The 20,630-nt window shown below is 38.3% G+C and overlaps 1 protein-coding gene across 1 annotated transcript in view; it reads right to left on the reverse strand.

The window, feature by feature from the left end:
* Window positions 1-20,630, reverse strand: part of ADGRV1 (adhesion G protein-coupled receptor V1) — a 172,913-nt gene that overhangs the window by 37,120 nt on the left and 115,163 nt on the right. The window lies entirely within an intron of this gene.

Consider the following 20,630-nt stretch of genomic DNA (forward strand, 5'->3'; position numbering starts at 1 on the left):
TGTCAGCGGAGGAGGTTAATACAGTAAGGGAATTTAAGCATGCATAGGATAGGCATAAAGTTATCCTGAATATAAAGCAAGACTATTAAACAATCATTTTTTGACAGCAGGAAAAGTTGGCAGAATAGTTGAGTCAATCTACATACATCCACCCTGATATATGTGGTTAAAAAAAACGTGCATGTATACACATAGGTTAAAAACTTGTTTTCATAATTACTCATTTCACAGTTCACCAGCATGCGCTGCTGAACTTTTCAACTGTACCAAAAAAGTATATTCTAGACTGCTGCCATCATACTGATTTGCACAAAATGTAGTAGAACTGACTGGTCGGGTCAATGTTTATTCTTTTCTCACATTTGCAAGAGTCTGTGGCTTAACCCTTAGAATGCCAACCATGTTCAAAAAGTAAAAAATTCCAAATCATTAATAATCATCACTGGAAAACGTCATAATGAAAATGTCTCCAGCTGTTCTTGAATTACATGTGTCGATACACTCAGGCAGCCCTAGGTTTGGTTATCAGTGTTAGAGTTAACTATTGTTACTGTTCATGAGCAATTGTTTATGTAAAATGATACAAGCAGATTTCCTACAGAAGCTATCCCACCAGCGATCTTCCTATTTACCAGACGTACTTCCGTCTCCCCTCACCCTGAAATCTACTTCTAAATCCCATGAAATGTCAAAACAAGATATAAATGTTTCCTTTTACAAGAATTCTGCATTGCACAGCAATCCAATATATAATGCATTCATACATACAAATCCAGTAAAGTACTTAAACGTTAATAGTGTTATTTATTAATGTTTGTTTAAATACTTTATTGTGCAAAACTGTCCCAAGGGGCAGTGTTACTCCAGTGATATAAATGAAAAAAAATGTATATATCTAAACCTATAATTTTACAAAGATGCAGAATATGATTGAAATATGTAAATAAATAAATAATATGTATGGAAAGAATGCATTGGGAAGCTCTTGGCTACGGGGTGGGATAATATATAAGATTTAAAAAAGTGCAGAGTCTTGCAAAAAATAATTTTCAACAAGGCTGGGCCTTCAGGTAAAAACCACATTTATGTACACAAGGTTAAAAGTATATATCTGCATGGAAGTCACTTACAGATTGGTCCCCAAGCAAAACACCCACAATAGCCTAACAATAGCCTGGGGCTTAATTATAGGACCCGCAATCACGAGCACTAATCCCCACATAAATATATAACCACATGTATACACGCTGGGTTCCATACACATGGATCCAAGCTCCTGCTTGCACTGAGTATCTTTGCTCCTGTGAGTGCAGGCTGTTGGCTGTGGAGACAGCTTCTACTCTTACTGACGGTGATATGTAACTACAAACAAAGCTTTTTACTAGCCGATCCTGTGATCTGTCAGAAACTGAGCTCTCTATACCATTGCTCATCATGCTCCAGCAATGGAACCTGTCTGCGGAACTGCATATAACCCTGCTTTACGATAGAGCCCCCCCCATGGACCTAGGGGGCCCACATCTAGACCCCCACAACACCCAGAACTGTGTTCCTGCTGTGAAAGTGCAGACAGATATACAAATTACATAGTAAGAAGGAAGTGGGAGCTCCTCTCTTGTCCCACAGTTAATCCACCCCTGAATATGACATGTATTTTATATAAAGCTCTAAATTTAGCCTGCATGGAAATTATACCTGGAATTTTACTGTACATATATGAATATAAACACAGCATACTATATATATATATATATATATATATATATATATATACTATTTAAATATAAACAAAATATAAGTATGTATAAGATGAATAGAAATAATGCATCTTAGATAGTCTTGAAAGCTTGCAATCCATTATATGGCAGTTAGCCAACATAGGTATCATCTTTACCAGATTTGCTTTCTCTTTTCTATGGTGCATTAGATGAACAGAACATGTATTGTTAGCACTGTTTGTACTTCACAATACCGTGTGAACAGCTGTATGTCTGTACAGGAAAAGAGCTATATCCTGCTGCGCAGAGGTCATTGCATTCGATCAAAATAACAGTAATAGTTAATGGGGATTCTTCCTTCTTTTGTTTTCATTTGGCTATTAGGTTTGTAAACAGTACTGACAGGCAGCTATTCTTATAGGTTCATGTTTAAGAGCAATGGAGCAACACAACTAAAAGGAGTTTATTTCTGTATATAGAGTGTATAGATTTAAATCCCCAAATTACAAAGTTTTGTTAAATAACAGCACCAACCAGCCTTTCTTATGCTTAGCTATAGTATACCAATTACATTCTATCTCCAGGTCATCCAGTTTGCTGCTGCTCCATTTTTTCAGACTTTAATAGAATTTATTCCCCATCTCAACAGCTGACAATGAATGCAACTTCGTTACTGGATGCTTTGAAAAAGAAAATCTCACTATTCTCAATGTTTAAAGTAATTTGACCAATAATAATCTGTATGAAGTCAGTAGATGTTTTACTTGTTTAAAACTAACTCTTCATTGCAGAAAAATAGAAAAGAATTTTGCATTGTATGTAAACCAATACATGCTCTGGGTTCAACTGTTCACAAGGGCATGACTTATGACTAGATATGATACTTTGTATTGTGGTTAAAATGTAATCGCTATATTGCTTTCAGAATACCAGTTTAAGTATTTCCACAAAATCCAAAGTACAGGTAAAAAGCAGCACTTGCATAAGATACCATGATTTCTTATTCTACTGATTAATCATATATATTTAATAAATAAACATTTGAACCTGTAATATTCATGCTCTCTGAAGATTTTTTATTAAGAAAACCCCCTTTAAATCCACAACAATAAACCAGTGCTTGAGACATAAATTTAATGCTTCTTTTATCCACCCAAATTAAAAATAATAGGGTAGCAGAAGCTTTTTGCTTGTACAATTCCTCACAGCATAACCTAGAGGGTTCGAGGCCATATTCTCAAACCTTGGAAGAAAGTATTCACTTATATATATTCACTTATATATATTATAGAAACAATGTGACAGAAGATAAAAAAAACATTTGACCCATCTAGTCTGATCATTTTCCTGATGTAAAGACTTAAACCTTCATCATTCCTTGGTCTTGTCTTAGATTGAGGACAACCATTTACCTCCCATGTATGTTTAAATTCTCTCACTGTATTATCCTCTACCACATCTGCTAGGAGGTTATTCCACTTATCTACCTTTCCCCATTCACCATCACAAAACGTTCATAGCAGAAATGTCAATGACTAAGGAGCAACTCTCATTAGTCTCTAGATATTTATCTCTAGACAAATAACTTAATCATCAAATAGTATAAACGTTTCCAGGAAACTCTAGCTCTGTGGATTTGAAGGCCTTCAACTCATCATCTTCCTTCAACTCCTTTCACCCAACTACATTTGAGGCCACTATCTGTGTTATACCCAAACTAGACAGTGATCCTGAGCTGTGAGGTAGCTAACATCCTTCCCCAGGGTTACCTTGTTCCATCTTCTGCAATTGGGACTAATGTTCATAATAAAACATCAAAAGTTATTTATTTATTTATTTAAACTTGCCCAGAAAATGAATACCTCTGTGTTTTTCTTATTTACAGGTGCCAAGAATGCAGGTCTTTCTGAGTACATTTTGCCTTAACCCCCTTTTTGTGAGGCTATTGGACATTATCTGGAGAGCCACAAACATGGAATTGACCAACTCCCCATCTTCTCTTTTACTCCACCACAGCATCTGGACAGTACAGAGAAATAAACATTATGTTTTCTCCAACATTGCTATATTCCTGGTATTTTTTTTGGAATAGGAGTCAGATTCCTTCTGTTACGGGCTAGATAGGCAGGATGGAGAGTATATGAAATATGGAGGCACTCTACAAATCTTCCGGTAGCCTATTTGGTAGCATGGTTACATTTTCTTATTATTGGACAGGAAGCCCCCTCGAGACCACATTAGGAGTCTTCTTGACACTGTCAATGCTGGTATGATCTGATATGTATATTTTTGTTGTTATATACAAAATACCATGTATGTTTTTATGCTTCTTTTTTTGGTTTTTATCTTCTTTGAAATTTATGTGACATGATTTTTCAGCTAGCTATAGTACATCACTGTTGCATAAAACACATAATAAAGATAATAAAAAAAAACTAGCAAGAAAGTTGCACCACAGCAATTAAGCACATCAAAACATTACTTTTGACACACTTTGCTGCTTCTACTTTGTGTGCCAAGTGAATTCTGTAATGAGATCAACTATCCAAAGACAAACCTTTGGACTGTTAGACTGATATTTTCTGGCACTTGGTGGCAGTGGTTTTGCAAATGAACATTCCCCTGCCCATCTCTCCACGAACTTTATCAGGAATATTTACTAATATTTATATACTCATTCCGCTGCACTGATTTTATCATTAACCAACATTTTTTAAAAATGACGTTACACATATGGTAAGATTTCAATTACACTTCATAAATTATATATATACAGTGCCCTCCATATATTTTATATAATATTTAAATATTGAAAATTATACCCTTAGCAAACATTTACTTGGGCCTCCTCCACACTCCCTAGCATGCAATAACTCCCTCCGCTCCTACGCCCAAAAAAATATTTGCAGATTAGGGGAAGACTGTGAGAGTCAGTGCAGTCTTCCCTCCTTCTGACCCTACCGTAACACTGAGAGGTCCTCTCCTCATTATCATCACCAGAGTCCCTTTGTCCCCTCATTCACTAAGCCATACCTCTCTTTTACTTACTCCCTCTAGTTCAGGTATAGATCAAATAAACTACACATGGAAACAGCACTTGCATGTATAGATCAAGTGTGTAAGACATACAAACCCTATATTTGCAGGTATACATAAATAATGTATAGAAACATAGCATAGCAGGTATAGATCAACAAAATAACACACAAACCCAGCTTTGCAGGTATAAATCAACTGGAAATCACATGTAAACTCAGCATTAAAGGTATAGATAAAACCTCCTAAATTACAAGCATAGATCACAGGTTGCACACCCCAAAGGCCCGCCCTGGCATCCACATTGCCCACATAAAACCCGACCAGCACCCAGATTACACAAACAGATTACAGTCCAGCATGAGCCAACTTTGTCCCTAAACAGCCCCGTGTGAGCCATCTTGGTCCCCAAGGCTCAAACACCCTGCTTGTACCATCTTTGCCTTTCCCTAAATGCCCATGCCTCTGACCATCACAGGTTTATTCCCTGGTCTTACTCATCGTGATGAATGGCTAAGGGAATTTGGCTTATATATTATCTAATCTTTATACCCTGTGAAACAGTAAGTCATGGTTGAACAATTTCCTGTTCCTTGTCACCCAGGTGTACTAAATGTAAAAAATCAATGGAAATATACTTCAAATATATTTTTCTTATATGATTTCATAGGGGTACCAATATTTGTGCCACACATATATTTCATAAATTTGTAGGGGGGGGGTTAGGATAAACCTGTGCTGTTTGTGCAATTGTTCTATGAGAGCAGAGGATTTTTGAGTATTGTTTGTAGAAAAGATCAAAGGGTTAAACAATAAAGACATATTTACCAAGGTTATGTTATCATGGCAAAGTGACCTCAGTCACCTACCATGGTGTTATAGGAGATGTCTGTATTGGTTGATACAATTATTTCTACTTCCATGGAAGACCCTCAGGTACTTGAATTGTAGGGGTCCTAATCTGGTTGCCAGTGCCCCATATTGACCTTATATCCAAAATACAGCAGAGGAATTTTGTTACACATACATCTTTATACTGTACTTGTTATTTCATTCCTTCTGTTATATAAAATAATGGTCATTCTGTTCAAAGACCCAAAGATAAACTTTTGTATGACACTGGAACTATGGGAGGGGGAATATAATTTAAACTATTAATGTCAGAAGGAAAACATGCAAATGATGTCATGGAAGCCTGTGCAGTTGCAGATGGTACTTGAAGCTCTTTAACTATGTGCTCTCACAGAGAGAATTTTTCACCTTGCTGTAACTCCATTTTAGTATTCTAACCCCAAATATGTGAGATTACAAAGATCAGAGGACACTATTAACCATCAGTTTAACTGAACTTAACTACATCAGACAAATCGGTGCAAAGTGGAGTAGTCAGCAAGACTGTTCCACTGCTTGCAATGATGATAGCACCATTTTTTACCATACTATCTTTTTAAATATGACCACCTATGTCACAGAGTTAGTTTGATATACTGGGTTTAAATCCAGGGTGCTTCAGCCAGTGGTGTTTTCTAGTCGGCTAGATCACACTGTGGGCAACCAGATTAACCGGGTGTGCATTTCCTCAATAAACCTACTTACTCTATAGAAAACCGGGCACAGCCTCCATGGTATGCTGTACTTGGAGCCATGCCTCTATGATAGGTAGAGCACTGCAGAGAGTGTGCTGCCCTGGGTCAGGCCTAGAGCAGTAGCGTAGATAAAAAAAAAAAAAGGAATTGTGATTTTTATTCTCCAAAATACCCATATGGTAATGGGACTTTACTCTTGAAAACATTTATACCTTATTATGATGGGCTACTTAAAATGTTTAACAAAGTATTATGGATGCCACCTTCTGAAACCTACATAGCATTATCCTTTCTCTTGAATGTAGATGTTTTAGAAGAGTTTTAGCAAAAGAGATGTCAAATCTCTACTATATCATTTGAAGAATATAGCAGGATATACATACAGATACACACTTATTTTTTACATAATTTTACTGATTGATCATAATAGTAACATTAATACTTAATAAAGGGTTAATGTATCCTTGAGTAGTTGCTGCCAAAATATACAGTTCTTTTCCACGTATACAGATTCACTTCAGATAAATCATAAAGTTGATAGCCCAGTACTGAACTCAGTGACACTATAGTCAGGTCACTTTATTTGAAGATCCTGTCCTTGATACCCACAAGTTCACTGGACTATAGCCACACTTTTTCAAAATAAACATTACATTTTGTTGAAAACAACATTTGTCCTTAGAATTCCAACAAGGTTCTCCCGTTAAAGCTGTTCCGGTAACCATGTTACATGGATATCTATTTGTAGGATAGCATCAGTGTTCTGCTTTTAACAATTAACAGCAGTTTTGAGTAACAAGGCACATTGTCAATTAAATAAAACACACATGAATTCAAAAATTATCCAGAACTCAAGATAAGGTTCTGTTACTAAAATTTCCATTAATCCAATTTTTACATATACGTTATTTGGAAAAACATGGTAATTTGTAGTAAATATCATTTTAAGAATTTGCGTTCCCATAAAATGGCTAATTAGCACAATTCAAGAGATTTTATTTCACTTATATTCCCACACAGGTGTGAATCGGACATACCTTGTACTATACAAGCAAATGTTGAATGAAAATATGCACACTGTTGACATCGAACAAGATCTAAACCGGAATATAGGTGAAACTCTATGTCCTATGGAATTCCACCCCCTGCTATATTTAAAACCATGCATTAAGTAGCATTTGCAATATTTGCAAATTACGGAGCCCATGTATCAGTCAGTAAAGAATCGAAAATCAAAAAACATTGTGTCTTCAGTTTGCATGTTTCAACTTAAAAATTCTTGAAGGGAATTGAAAGCTTTTTGATTTTAGAGCAGAATTGTTTTTAGACATGTTCATGTTGAAGTAGGTGCCAATAACAATAGTAGAGAACATAACAAAACACTAATATAATTGTATAACAGCAGGGCCTGTCATCAATGCTACCAAGAATAATGAATCAAAAATGAACAGTTAGAGCTTCCAGAAATGGGAAAGTGATTTACAAAAAAGCTATATAAGTATGGTGGCGTATCAAACACGCTAAAATGGATAATTATATGTAACACAACTCACTGAGTGTAGGGTGACCACATCTGCCATGTTTTTCAGGACACATATAAGCTTTACATATTGCTGACCAGCCCAAATAAAATGCTGCCCTTCAGTGTGTGGGATGTATAGACAGATGGAAGGGGACCATTTAGTCAGTTACATATCCCCCATACTGCAGGGCAGTATTTTATCTGGTCTGTTCAACAATTTGTAAAAATTATATGTGTCCTGGAAAACATGGCTGATGTGTCATAGCAAAAGCACACTTATGGGTCTGCAACAATGCACAATATTGTGAAACAGCACATCAATAATTTAATTATACTGTGCCAAAGCCTTGAAGGGTAGCTGGAGGAGACCAAAGGGGGCCTGAAAAGGCACTTTGAGGAGGAATCTGAGTGAACCATTTTCCCTTCCAAGGTGGAGGACCTGGAGAAGGGTGAGAAATGTAGCTTTCTTTTTCAGGAATCTACACTCTGCCCACACGCCTCTGACAGAAATGAGAAACAGCCAAGGTGTGGTACTACAATGAAAGGAGGAGGTCTAGAAGGTGGTCGCTCACTACTATCGAGATCTCTACTCTCCCCAAAGTCACAGTCCCGGCCGCTCCTGATAGGTTCCTGTCAGGTATTACTAATACCATTGTTCCCGCAGGCCAAGCAGCCTTGAGCAGCACTCTGCTGCCAAATCCCAGGGATAAAGTGCTCGCTCTAAATGGACTACGTGACCATCTTCTGTGCAGACCACCAGTCGTGTGAGGACTTCAGCAGAGCTTCAGGCACAAAGGTCAACTGCAGGAAGTCAAAGACCATGCTGTTCGGCCAGTGGGATCTGACTTCCAACCCGCTCCAGTTTGCCATAAAGAACGACTTCCTAAAGATCCTGGAAGTCTGGTTCGGCAAAGACGGCGCAGCCCTGAAGAGCTGGAAGGAGAGACTTGCTAAAGTAAAGCAGAAATTTGGATTGTGGAACCTTAGTGACCTTACCATAGAAGGGAATGTGCTGGTGATGCGCAACAAGATTCTTCCTGTTTTGCAGTACGTGGCTCAGGCCTGGGCCTTGATGGTCACCATACACAGAGCCATCAACAAAGCCGTTTCCACTTCACCTGGGGCTCCAAAATAGACAGAGTAAAGTGCGCAGTGATGTACAAGGAACCTCGCAAGGGAGGCAAAGGAGTGCCTGACATCCCCACCATGATGAGGACTTTCTTTGTGTGCTAATGTGTGCACAGGATGTAGTGAAAGGCTCTGCTGGAAACTCCATGTCTCCTTTCTTCCTACTACCCCTGTGGAGGGAGGTCAAGTGGGAAAAGTGGGACAGCTCCATCCCTTACAATTGGACTATGCCATGGTTCTACTCAGACGTGGGCAAATTTGTAAGGGAGCATCAACTGGATGGAGTCAAGCCAGATCTGTGGCCACCTCATGTGATCCACAAGCTCATTGCAGCCAAAGACACAATCAAGAACATCCCAGGGCTCCCTGTGTCAGGGGTGAGGTCCGTACGGCTTACAAAATGATGGTATTCAGGAGTTATTGCACAATAACCTAGTCAAACATGGCCTGCTGCAGGGCAACTGCACTCTCCTGGGTGTTCAGCACCTAGGGTTGTGCGGCCACATATCAGGGCCCTGACGTAGCAGCGGATGTTATCCAGTACAAAACAAAACAAGATCTGGTGATATCATGCAGGCACTGAGAGATAGCACTGCAGATAAATATGCAGGATGCTGCAGGCTGGGATAAGGAGAGCTAAGCAGAGTAATATCAAAGAGTCTAGAAAAACATAAGAAGCAAGGAGGACCGAGCAAGAAACATAGCGAGGGTGAACTGCATGAGAAACTGAATAAAGCAAAGCTGAACATAAGTAAGAACACACAGAACACTAATTCTAAACATAACCAGACAAGACATACATGGTAAAGGACACAATAAAGGACAAGGAGCAAGGCTAAGAACAAGGGATGGAGTGAGGAAACAAGATATCAAGGATAGGATTCTTAACTGGGACACAGGGAGAGGAGAGAGGAACCGAGATCCTCAGATTATTCAGGGAAAAGAGGTCACAAGGTAATATAAAATACAGACATAAAAACAGGACTAGCCTAGGACTATAAGATAACAATTGGAGATTTAGTCACATCATATGACCATAGTATTCTTAGCCCATCACTATGCCAAAGTACTCTAATATTCGGTGGGTCCTAGCGCTAAGCCCTGCCTACTGAATTTCTAATAAGCTGAAAATAAACATTTAATAGAAACACAGAACAGAGATAAAGACATATGTTTAGACTACAGACTGAGACAAACATAACAAACAGGTGGGGCACAACTCATAAAGGAAGCAGAAGCTGAAGCTAAGAGCAGGACTGGAATCAAAGAATAAAGGGGAACTATAGCAAGACAGGGAATACTAAAGACAAGTAGCTTCCCAGCCTTGACAGGGCCTGACATCCTGCTGCCACAGCCATGACTGTCTGGGCAAATGTGGCATCGAGCAGGCTGACCAACAGGCCTCTAAGGACCTATATACATGCCAGGGGGCTGTGCAGATATAGATACTACCCACAATACATTGTGGAGGAAGAAAATGCCATTCACTTGTTCTGGCAGTGCCCATTTGCACTGGCTTTGTTCAGAGTCCTGGAGTTTGAACTCAAGACTCTATCGAGAGAAAGTACCTGTCCTACCACTCTGTACTTACTGACTTTTTCCAGAAACACACCGAGGGCACCATTGACAAAGCCTGGTGTCTCATCTGCTGTGTAAAGGATGCTCAATGGTTTGCCAGAAACTGCCTGGTGTTGAGGAGGGAGCAGGTTATAGTCCGTGACTGCCGCAGGCTTACCTACAGAGATACTACTCTCTTATGGACAGTCTAGAAGCTGAGGACTAGCCCCATCTCCCTCAAACCCCTCCACTCTTCCCCTTACCCACCACTCCACTACCCCATTTCCCCAGGCTGTTTCCACTAATGTACTAACCATATGTGCCATGTCTGGAATTGTAATTGTGCACTGCTTTTACTGTATTTTTGAGCTTTCCGTTAACTGAAGTTGAACTGTACATGTATTCTGCTTATCGTCTTTCTGATTTTACGAATTCCTGTAACACAGAATATGTCAAAACAGGCATCAAGCTGTTTTATCGGGTTTTTTTTTGTTTGTATTAATACAAAAAAAGTCTTGTAGGGTAGCACTTTAGATGTACAGGTCAGGTGCATGTGAAAATTACATGTATTCTGACTCTACCATGATCTCAAGGGGCATCATTAAAGCTCTGTACACCTGGCCTATAGCATATAAATAAAACACCAAAGCAATTGGCACTCCTGAACATCATGAACCACTTTTCAAAGTATCTAAAATAAACAAACAATGAACTATACAGGGCAATTTCAGGTTTCTTCAGTCAGAGGGTTAGTGATTAACGGGTGCAGACATTTTTTTCCCATGATGATTTTTTCTGTTAATAATGTTAAAACCTTTGTGTACTTTAGCCCCACTTAGCTTATCTGATTTTGATATGTAAATAGACAAAGGATTCCAGCATTTCCAGACCCAAACAATGACCACACTCCCTGTGCATGCTGGGTGCCAAGTTCACCTTTTGTATCTTTCCAAGAGTTTATTGTGAGGTTTACTCTATGTCCATTCTCATAGGGTTTCCAGAAAAGCAAACAGTTCTAGATACCAAAGGTTGATTTATGAGATTAAAGATTAAGATAGTGCTGCAAATGGATTCTAAGCATTATCCAAAAATAACAAAAAACATATTTTCAATTTGAAATAATGTTGAAATAACGTGAATTGATTATGCATTGTTCAATCAATGAGTTTGGTTACATATGGCAAACAGCTTTCCCATAATTATTTAGTCCAGCGATTTGCTTAATTTTCTGCAGAATCCTCTAATCATTTTCCCACCCCAGCTATTTGCCATGAAGTAGATCATCCATCAAGAAGCCAATCAGTAGTGAGAACTGCCAGACCATGGAGGTGGCATTCTACAGCAGCTATAGAACTGCAACTTCTCCCAAAGAAGAATATGTTTTATGTGTTTCTTTACTTTTAAAAATGCATAGTAATGTAAAACTGTATTAAAAATGTGCCTTTAAAGGTGTGACCCACTCTTCTCATAGCCTCCTAGTTACTGTTGCTTAAATGTGCATACAGTTTAAACAACTATCACATTTCCTAGAACATTGTTTATTAACTTTATGTTCTCAAAAGAATACAGCTTTCATAAGAATGCCGATACTAGCAACCCAGTGCCAAATCCCTTCTAGGCAATGCATGGGCATGTCTTGGTTGGTGCGGAATTCTAGGAAGTCAGGTTAGCAGTATGTGTAAGATGCACTGTGTTTAAACAACAATATTTATCAGTATCTCCTCTGTCTGCCTCTGCAGAAACCAGGAAACTTTAGCAGGAAGCATACTTAGGTACACATCCTGCATATGCACTTCCATTCATTTTTATGCTCAGCTACAATTGACTAGAATGGAAGTGTTATTGAGCAAGTGTTTCTTGCTTGCTGTAGAAAAAAGTAACAATTTACATATGTTTTTAATTTTTGCTAGAAATGCTTGTCATACGACACAAAAGCAGGTAGTGACAGACTGTTTTCACAGAAAAAGAAAAAGCTTCTTAAAAGATTGTGTTGTTTTCAAGTGAGTAAGCCTTCAGGAAATAACAAAGAGTAATAAAAAACTGTAAAAGTTTTATTTACTTAATATACTAGAGAGTAAAAAGCATGCTTTAAGTGGAACAACATCCTTAAATTAGCAGGATAATGTCTGTATGCACACGAGGACAAGCGGATGTTTTCCTTAATATGAAGCCTTTGATCCTTGATAACAGATATTGAAAAAAAGGTGCACTGCCAGGGAACTCTAATGTTTATATTTGCAAAGATAAACCAGGGCCTGGCTAAATCTGTAGTGATCTGATAAATTTGATGGTTTCTGTTTAGGATGTGCAGTACTGTGGAAAGGTTTTAGGCAGGTGTGTAAAAAATGTGTAAAGTAGGAATGTTTTAAAAAATAGATATGGTAATACTTTATTTTTATCATTTAACAAAATGCAAACTCAGTCAACAGAAGAAAAATCCAAATCAAATCAATATTTGGGGTGACCCCCTTTTGCCTTCAAAACAGAATCAATTCTTCTACGCACAGTATTTTAAGGAACTTGGCAGGTAGGTATTTCAAACATCTTGGAGAACCAACCACAGTTCTGTAGATTTAGGCAGCCTCGGTGATTTCTTTTTCTCTTCATGTAATCCCAAACAGACTTGATGATGTTGAAATCGGGGCTCTGTGGGAGCCATACCATCACTTCCAGGACACCTTGTTCTTCTTTATGCTGAAGATAGTTATCGGTACTTTGGTCATATGTTTGGGGTCATTGTCATGCTTCAGAATAAAGTTAATGCCAATCAGATTCCTCCCTGATGGTATTGCATGATGGATAAGTATCTGCCTGTCCTTCTCAGCATTGAGGAGAACAATTAATTCTGACCAAATCACTAACTTCATTTGGAGAAATGCAGCCCCAAACTTGGAAGGAACCACTATGCTGCCTGCAAATACTCATTATTTTACTGCGCTCCAGCCTTTTGGCTTACAAACTGCCTTCTGCTACAGCCAAATATTAAAAATTTTGACTCAGTTCAGAGCACTTGTTGCTATTTTTCTGCACCCCAGTTCCTGTGTTTCTGGGTCGTTTGGCTTTGTTTCTCCATGAGATGTTTGGCATTTTGGCCGCAAGTCTTCCATGAAGGCTACTTCTGACCAGAATTTTCTGGACTGTAGATGATTGTATCAGGGTCCCAATCTTTTCTGCCAATGCTGAACTGATGGCACTGCTAGACATCTTCTGCTTGCAAAGGGAAGTATTTCATCTGCTGCACTTTTCTTGCATTTTTTCTTGGATGGCCACTCTAGCTACGGTTCTCGACATTGCCCATTTCTTTGTGCTTCTTCAAAAGAGCTTGGGCAGAACATCTGGAAACCTCTGTCAGCCGTAGAAATTTCTGCCTGGGACAGACCTTGTCTTTAGCAACCTAACCTTTTTTTCTGAGTTTGGTTGTTCCTTACCAAGTTTTATTTCTCTTTTGTTTTGGTCAATGATTGTGTTTCAACCTACATATTAAATTGATAATCATTAGTACTTGTTTGATATAATTGTTTAATCATACGCCTTACTATATGAATACAAAACCCATTACTTTGTGCAAGTGAACCTAGGAGAATTAATGCTGTTTTGAAGGCAAAGGGTGATCACAACAAATATTGATTTGATTTCGATTTTTTTTCTGTACACTCACCTTGCATTTTGTTAAGTTTCACACTTGCTGAAAATGATTCCGCATTACTGTACATTCATAGTAAAACTATTGCATGGTTTATACAGGGAACAACTCTGTTTTAAAACACTTTAATCTAGTTATGCCAGCTGTTCCTATTGAGTCCGCATTTCTTCTGGATCAAATGCAGCAGTCAGGGATGTTTTTTTTTATTAAATACAATGAGTCTAGTAACTATAAAAAGTCAAGAATCTGAAACTTGAACCAAAACTAGGGAGAACAAAATATCCTGCTTACCGAACAACCCCTACATTTTATGTTATTGGTATAAGTACTAGGCCCAGACTGGCCATCTGGCACACTGGGCAAATACCCGATGGGTTGCTGACTGACAGCACCACATATGTGCATCAAGTGACTCGATATGCCTGGCCACACGCTATGTGAGCATAAAACCTTAGCTAGAGGCCATTAGACCTAAGTCATTTAGAAGTCATTAGACCTAAGTCACTCTCTGTAAATAATCTGAGGGTTTTCTATGATCTAGAGCAGGGTGTAAATCCAGGCCAGTGATTTGACAGCCAGACATGAAAGAAGTAAACATAACAAAGTATAACTGAACGTACCACACTAAATTTAGTAGTAGCTAAGAACTTTCAAGAGCATATATATATATATATATATATATATATATATATATATATATATATATATATATATATGTCTGCTATAACTGATATTGTATATCCTGTTGACTACCAACCCCATCATGTACAAATAATCTCCGAGGCGAGGCAGGTAGTCAGCACTAGTTGGAATTCCTTGTTTCTCATACTCCTTCAAGAGTTGAATTTGTCAACTGTTCACCAACAATTAGACGTATATTACGTACGTTGACACTCCTAATTTTAAGAAAGGTTAAATTCTGACAAGAAGCAATCTAATTATATTTCATGACAGTTAGAAGATGACAATAGTACCATAATGCCATTCATCAAACTGATATTTCATTCTAGGGATGAGTCACAGAAAAGGTCTGTTTGGGGGGTGTTATTTAAAATGTCATTAAGATTTAACTGCCATGAATTTGATGAACTACAAACCTTCTCTAAGATTATTGAAACTGAAAACCAGTACATAAATAAAATTAAATAACTGAGTTTAAATAAATATTTGAAGGGATAGAGAGACAGCATTGCTCAATAAGGATGTAATAAAAAGTGAAAATTAGAAATTGAAAATGTTAAAAAAAAATACGAAAAACACCTGAATTTACCTTTCCAATTAAATTAGCTACTCTCAATGTACAGAGAGATCCTCAGCAAATAGGACATTTGATGAGTGCTCTTCTTGTTACCACCCTCAGTTTTTTGCTACTGCATTCCAAGTTCAGCTTCCGAATACTCTGAATACTCCACTTGGAAGGGCAGTAAACAAGTGACAGAACTACTGACGGTAAAAAGCATGAAGGCCTAAAGGGAGCGTGGGAAGGATGGTTCCTGTCTGCGTCATGGGGCAGAGCATGATATACTGTAATTTGTTCAGCTCACAATTAATATCAAGTACTGGTGTATATGAATAACAATTAACAAGGAACTTCATCGAATGTATAATTTATGCAATTTATAAAACCCACTGATTTAGACAGTTTTATTAAAGTGAAAAGGATCTGCAAACACAATGAATATGGTTCTGCAGTATGCACTCATTTTTATTAGTATCCTTGCCTTTGTGCAAAGATAGGAGACAACTAAGAGGGGTTGGTCTTTGATTAATTTCGTAATGAATGCTTTTCTGCCAAGTACAAGATGGCAATGTGTATCCTTTCAGTGCTGCTCTATACAAAAGGAACTCCTAGTACCAGAGTCAGTGTTTACCTGATTTGTTTCTAAGAGCAGTGAACTTCTGCCTTTTTGTTAGCCATAAATCAACAGTTCCACCTAGAGTTTGTCTCTAGAGGTACATGGAAAGGATTTGCAAATTTTAATCAGGGTTGGATTTGCTCACAGGTGCTATACAGACTCACCATTCCAAGTTATTTTGTTATTATTCACCACATTTCAAACATTTTAAATATGTGACATGCTTGAAATTCCTACAAATTAATGTGCAATATTAATAACCTTGCCATGAGTATAATGTAGACCATACAAGCCTTATGGCCACCAAAGAAACCTAGAATTCACATACTTCTAGCTCCCCTCCTTCGCTAAAAATTATAAATGTTAAAAAAGGGATTTTAGATGTCCCATCCCAAGAACACTTCAACATAAAATGATATGCCCTAATAGGCTATATAATGTATACAAGAACAAATGTTGGGACTAACACAAAACTATGCATGTCTCAGCTTTTTGCATGCTCAATAATATTGTTCTATGTATTTATCTTGACTAAAAAGGTGCATCAATATAAGGATTATATAATGTTTAGCAAACTTCAGCATTGTACTACAAGACAGAAAGAGGTTTCATTTAATGGCACAAAGCAACATACCTAGTGTATGTGTATAATGTCTGCTCTGAAAACAGGTACAAGCTACAAAAGTAAATAATGATTGTATTTTCCAAATGTTGGAAAAATGCCATTGAGCAAATGCCATGTAATAACTCTTTATTGTAAGAGTGTTTCATGGTTACACAATCTGACTCTTGCCCAATATATCTGCCCTCACTTGTATGAAATGTAGTTACTATGGAAACTGTTACCTAAAGCTAAGCCTTTATTTCAAAACATATAGAAAATACATTGACTTTGATAATAATTTGAACAGTCATAGGGACCATAATCAGCACGTTAGACATCTCATTCCAAGACCATGGGCATTAATCTGGAATTGGCACCCCAGTTGTGGCCATAACAGCTTCTACTCTTCTGGGAAGACTTTGGAGGTCAGGTGCTGAGGTTGAACAAAAAGGCCTGGCTCACAATTCCAAAGGTGTTAAATAAATAGGGTTAAGGTCAGGGCTGTGTGCAAGTCACTTGAGTCCTTCCACATGAAAACCATATATTTATGGACCTTGTTTTATGCAGGGGGACAGAGTCAGGAAAGGCCTTCACCAAACCGGTGCTCACTGGCGTAACTACAGCAGCTTCTAAGGGGCCCGGTGCCGGTTCAAAATAGTTTAGAAAGGGTCATTCCGACCTGGGCTGCAGCAGCATCAGCACCAGGATTTTTAAGGTCCGTACAAGCAACTCTATTGGTCCTCTGCCATCAACCACAATGGCAGATGAGCCCCTGCTGGCAACCAATAGAGTTGTTCGTACACACTTTTAAAATCCTGGTGCCGTGACTTGGCCGGGGGAGACCACTGGCCTCCCCGCTCCAGGAGTTAAAGGTCTTTAACTCCTGACGGATTTCCGCTCCCGTTATCTACGCAGCATCGTAGGGGTTACCGGGAGCAGAAATCCGTAGGTTCGCCATCAGGAGTTAAAGGGCCATAAGAACGACTTTTTTAGTCGCCCGCAGGGGCCTCCTCTAGCATCAACCAATTGGTTTAATCTAACCAATGACTGATTAGTGTCTGGGTGTTTTTATGTTTCTAGGTTACATGCCCAGGCATACTCCTGTCTAAAGCAACAGCACCTTTTCTCCAGATGTTGATCATCTGGGTATCCTGTGGCTGCTGGAACTTTAGATCTAAAGCGAGGTGCCAAAGTAGAACAAATAGTACCCAAAAACAAGCCAGGAGGTTTGGAGCAGGCAGAGCATTAGCAAATCTGGTTGCCAAGGTCTGGAACACAAATGAACCAGACTTCAACAAATGTGCTCATTGAATAGCCATTGATATTCTGGATGAATAAATCAACCAAACTATCATCACAATTGAAGCAAAATTAGTATTATGTCATAATGTTGGAGTATAAAAGACGCAATAGATTATGTGCATGACTAAGTAGGAGCAGGCATATGCCAGTGCAAAATACACCTTTTGCAGAGATGAAGAATGATGCATCTGTAGGTAATTATGGACATGACAATGGTCCTCCTATACAGGTATGAAATATTACACAATGGTTTGTTCTGAGAAAAATGTACAAATGAAACATTTTCAATTTATATGGAAATGGCCTTTTTTTGTCAAAATCTTGTGCATATATGAAAAAATGACCACTGTGCTTTATCAACCCTTGCCCAAAGGCATTAGTATAAAAGTTAGCCCATAAATAACATGCATTTGGTTGGATATACGAAGCCTTGCCTACACTCGTACTTCACCCAACAAGATATGTGTTAACCTGTTACTATAAAGTGACATTTTCACAATTTACTAATCATATTAAAAGATAAACAAAGTAATGAAAATGAGCTGTATATTGATACAGTATTCCAGGTAATAGCTATTGACCTTTTATTAGTACGGCTATTAGTATATATTTGCTAATTGTTCACAGTGCGGGGGAAGACCCTAGTGACATAATGGTCAAGTATTTTGGGCATCTGAAAAGATCTTGTGTTTAACGTTCTTGCACTTCATAATCTTCTAACAGCTTTTTTTTTTTATTAAGTAATATAACAGGTTTCCGTCCTGTGCAAACAATTATCTTCTAATGCCCTGCAACACTACAACAGTAACATAGATAAATAGAATTCTGTCCATCTAGCTGGTGTGTTTGACGTAATGGATAAAGTGAATATGTTGCCCCTGAGGAGACAGAATTTAACTTGGGAGAATGGGTGTGTATCTGATAAAGCCGGTTTCAGGGCTGGATTGCTTCCCCTCCTTCTAGTTTCTCACAAGTCTGTTTACATTTCGCTTCCCTTTTCAGCTCAGATGCCAGGTTTTGTTTTCTCAGGGTTGTCTGTGTTTCATGCAAACCGCGTCGTGCTTTGTTGTGCTATAAATATATACACATCGCAAATACAGAGATGGCAGGTTTTCAAAAACAAAGTGTGTGTCTTCTGGGACCCAGTGATGTCAAACTACCCAACTGTCTGACCCCAAACACATATTTTTAATTAGTGTTAACGCCATGGATTCCAGAAGCACAAATAAGTTAAATGGAAACATTGCAAAACATATTTTCCATGAGGACATGTTTTTGTCTTTTGGGAAAACTACCGATATTTATAAACAAATGTTGAGGGGAAAAGTAAGAGAACGCTTAGATTTAATAACTTGTCAATCCTCCTTTGATGACAATAACCTCAAACCAGAGCGTCTAGTAGCTAAAATCAGACCTGCACATCATTCAGGAGGAATTTTAGACCATTCTTCCTTATAGAACGGCTTAGGTTCAGCCATATTCCTAGGATATCTGGTGTGAACGGTTCTCTTGAGGTCAGTCCACAGCATCTCAAATGGGTTAAGGTCTTGGCTCTGACTCCAAAAGGTTGATTTTTTTAAGCCATTCTGTAATAGATTTACTCATATGTTTAGGGTCATTGTTCTGCTGCATTCCACAACTTCTACTGAGCTTCAGCTGCCAGACAGCCACCCTTATATTATCCTGTATGATACCTTGATCAACTCGGGAAATCATTGTCCCCTGGATGACGCCATGCTATCCAGGCCACAAAGCAGCAAATCAGCAACATGGTTGGTATGCGGTGGCTGTTGTACGCCATATGTAAACATTCTTCCTAAACAATTCAACCTTAGTTCCATTAGTCCACAAAACACACCACCTGATTCATTGATTAGACTCCAGGTTTGCTAACTTCTCACTCCAATTAGCTTTTGTTGAAGAGATTAGCCTAGGGGTTCACATACTTTTTCCAACCCACGCTGAGAACGTTTGAATGATGTACTCAATATGGGAAGAACAATGCAATAATGTGGGCATCATTAGTTCAAACCTGTTGTGTTTGTTCATTGTTGTAACTTAGATGAACATCATATCATATTTTATAAGACATATTTATATATAAATTCTGGTAATTCCACTGTATATATTATTTATACACACACAGCATTATAGGAAATTATTTGTGTTGCAAAACAAAATTGATGTTATTACTGTCTTACAACCTACACCATGCAAATATATCGGTATCACTGAATGTGCTTGATAGTGATCAGTTAGTATTTAATTTAGCAACAATTTGCTTTGACCTCAGAGCTCACATAACACCCTGGGAATTCCAGAGATAGACGTGTCCTGCAATGCAGAGGAGTAATGTGAAAGAGAAAAGACAGTTTGATGACAGTTACTGTGGGAAGCTTTAACTTGGCTGATAAGTGAAGGACACAGGCGGCAGTGGGTATTCACACACATTAGCATTCTTACCATTTGACTTTTACAGGTATGCCTGGGAAGCTACAAACAATGGATGCCCAGGTGGTGGTGGAAAACATGCTATATCAGTTCTTAAAATATCAAACAGAGGCAGACAACTAGCAGACATGGTAGGAGCTAATAAATTCGACAATTTAAACATGCTTAGTATAGGCATAAAGCTATCCTGAACCTAAGATGAGACCAAGGACTTATTAAGGTATGAG

Source organism: Spea bombifrons, chromosome 1, assembly GCF_027358695.1.
Source record: "Spea bombifrons isolate aSpeBom1 chromosome 1, aSpeBom1.2.pri, whole genome shotgun sequence".
Taxonomy (NCBI): Eukaryota; Metazoa; Chordata; class Amphibia; order Anura; family Pelobatidae; genus Spea; species Spea bombifrons.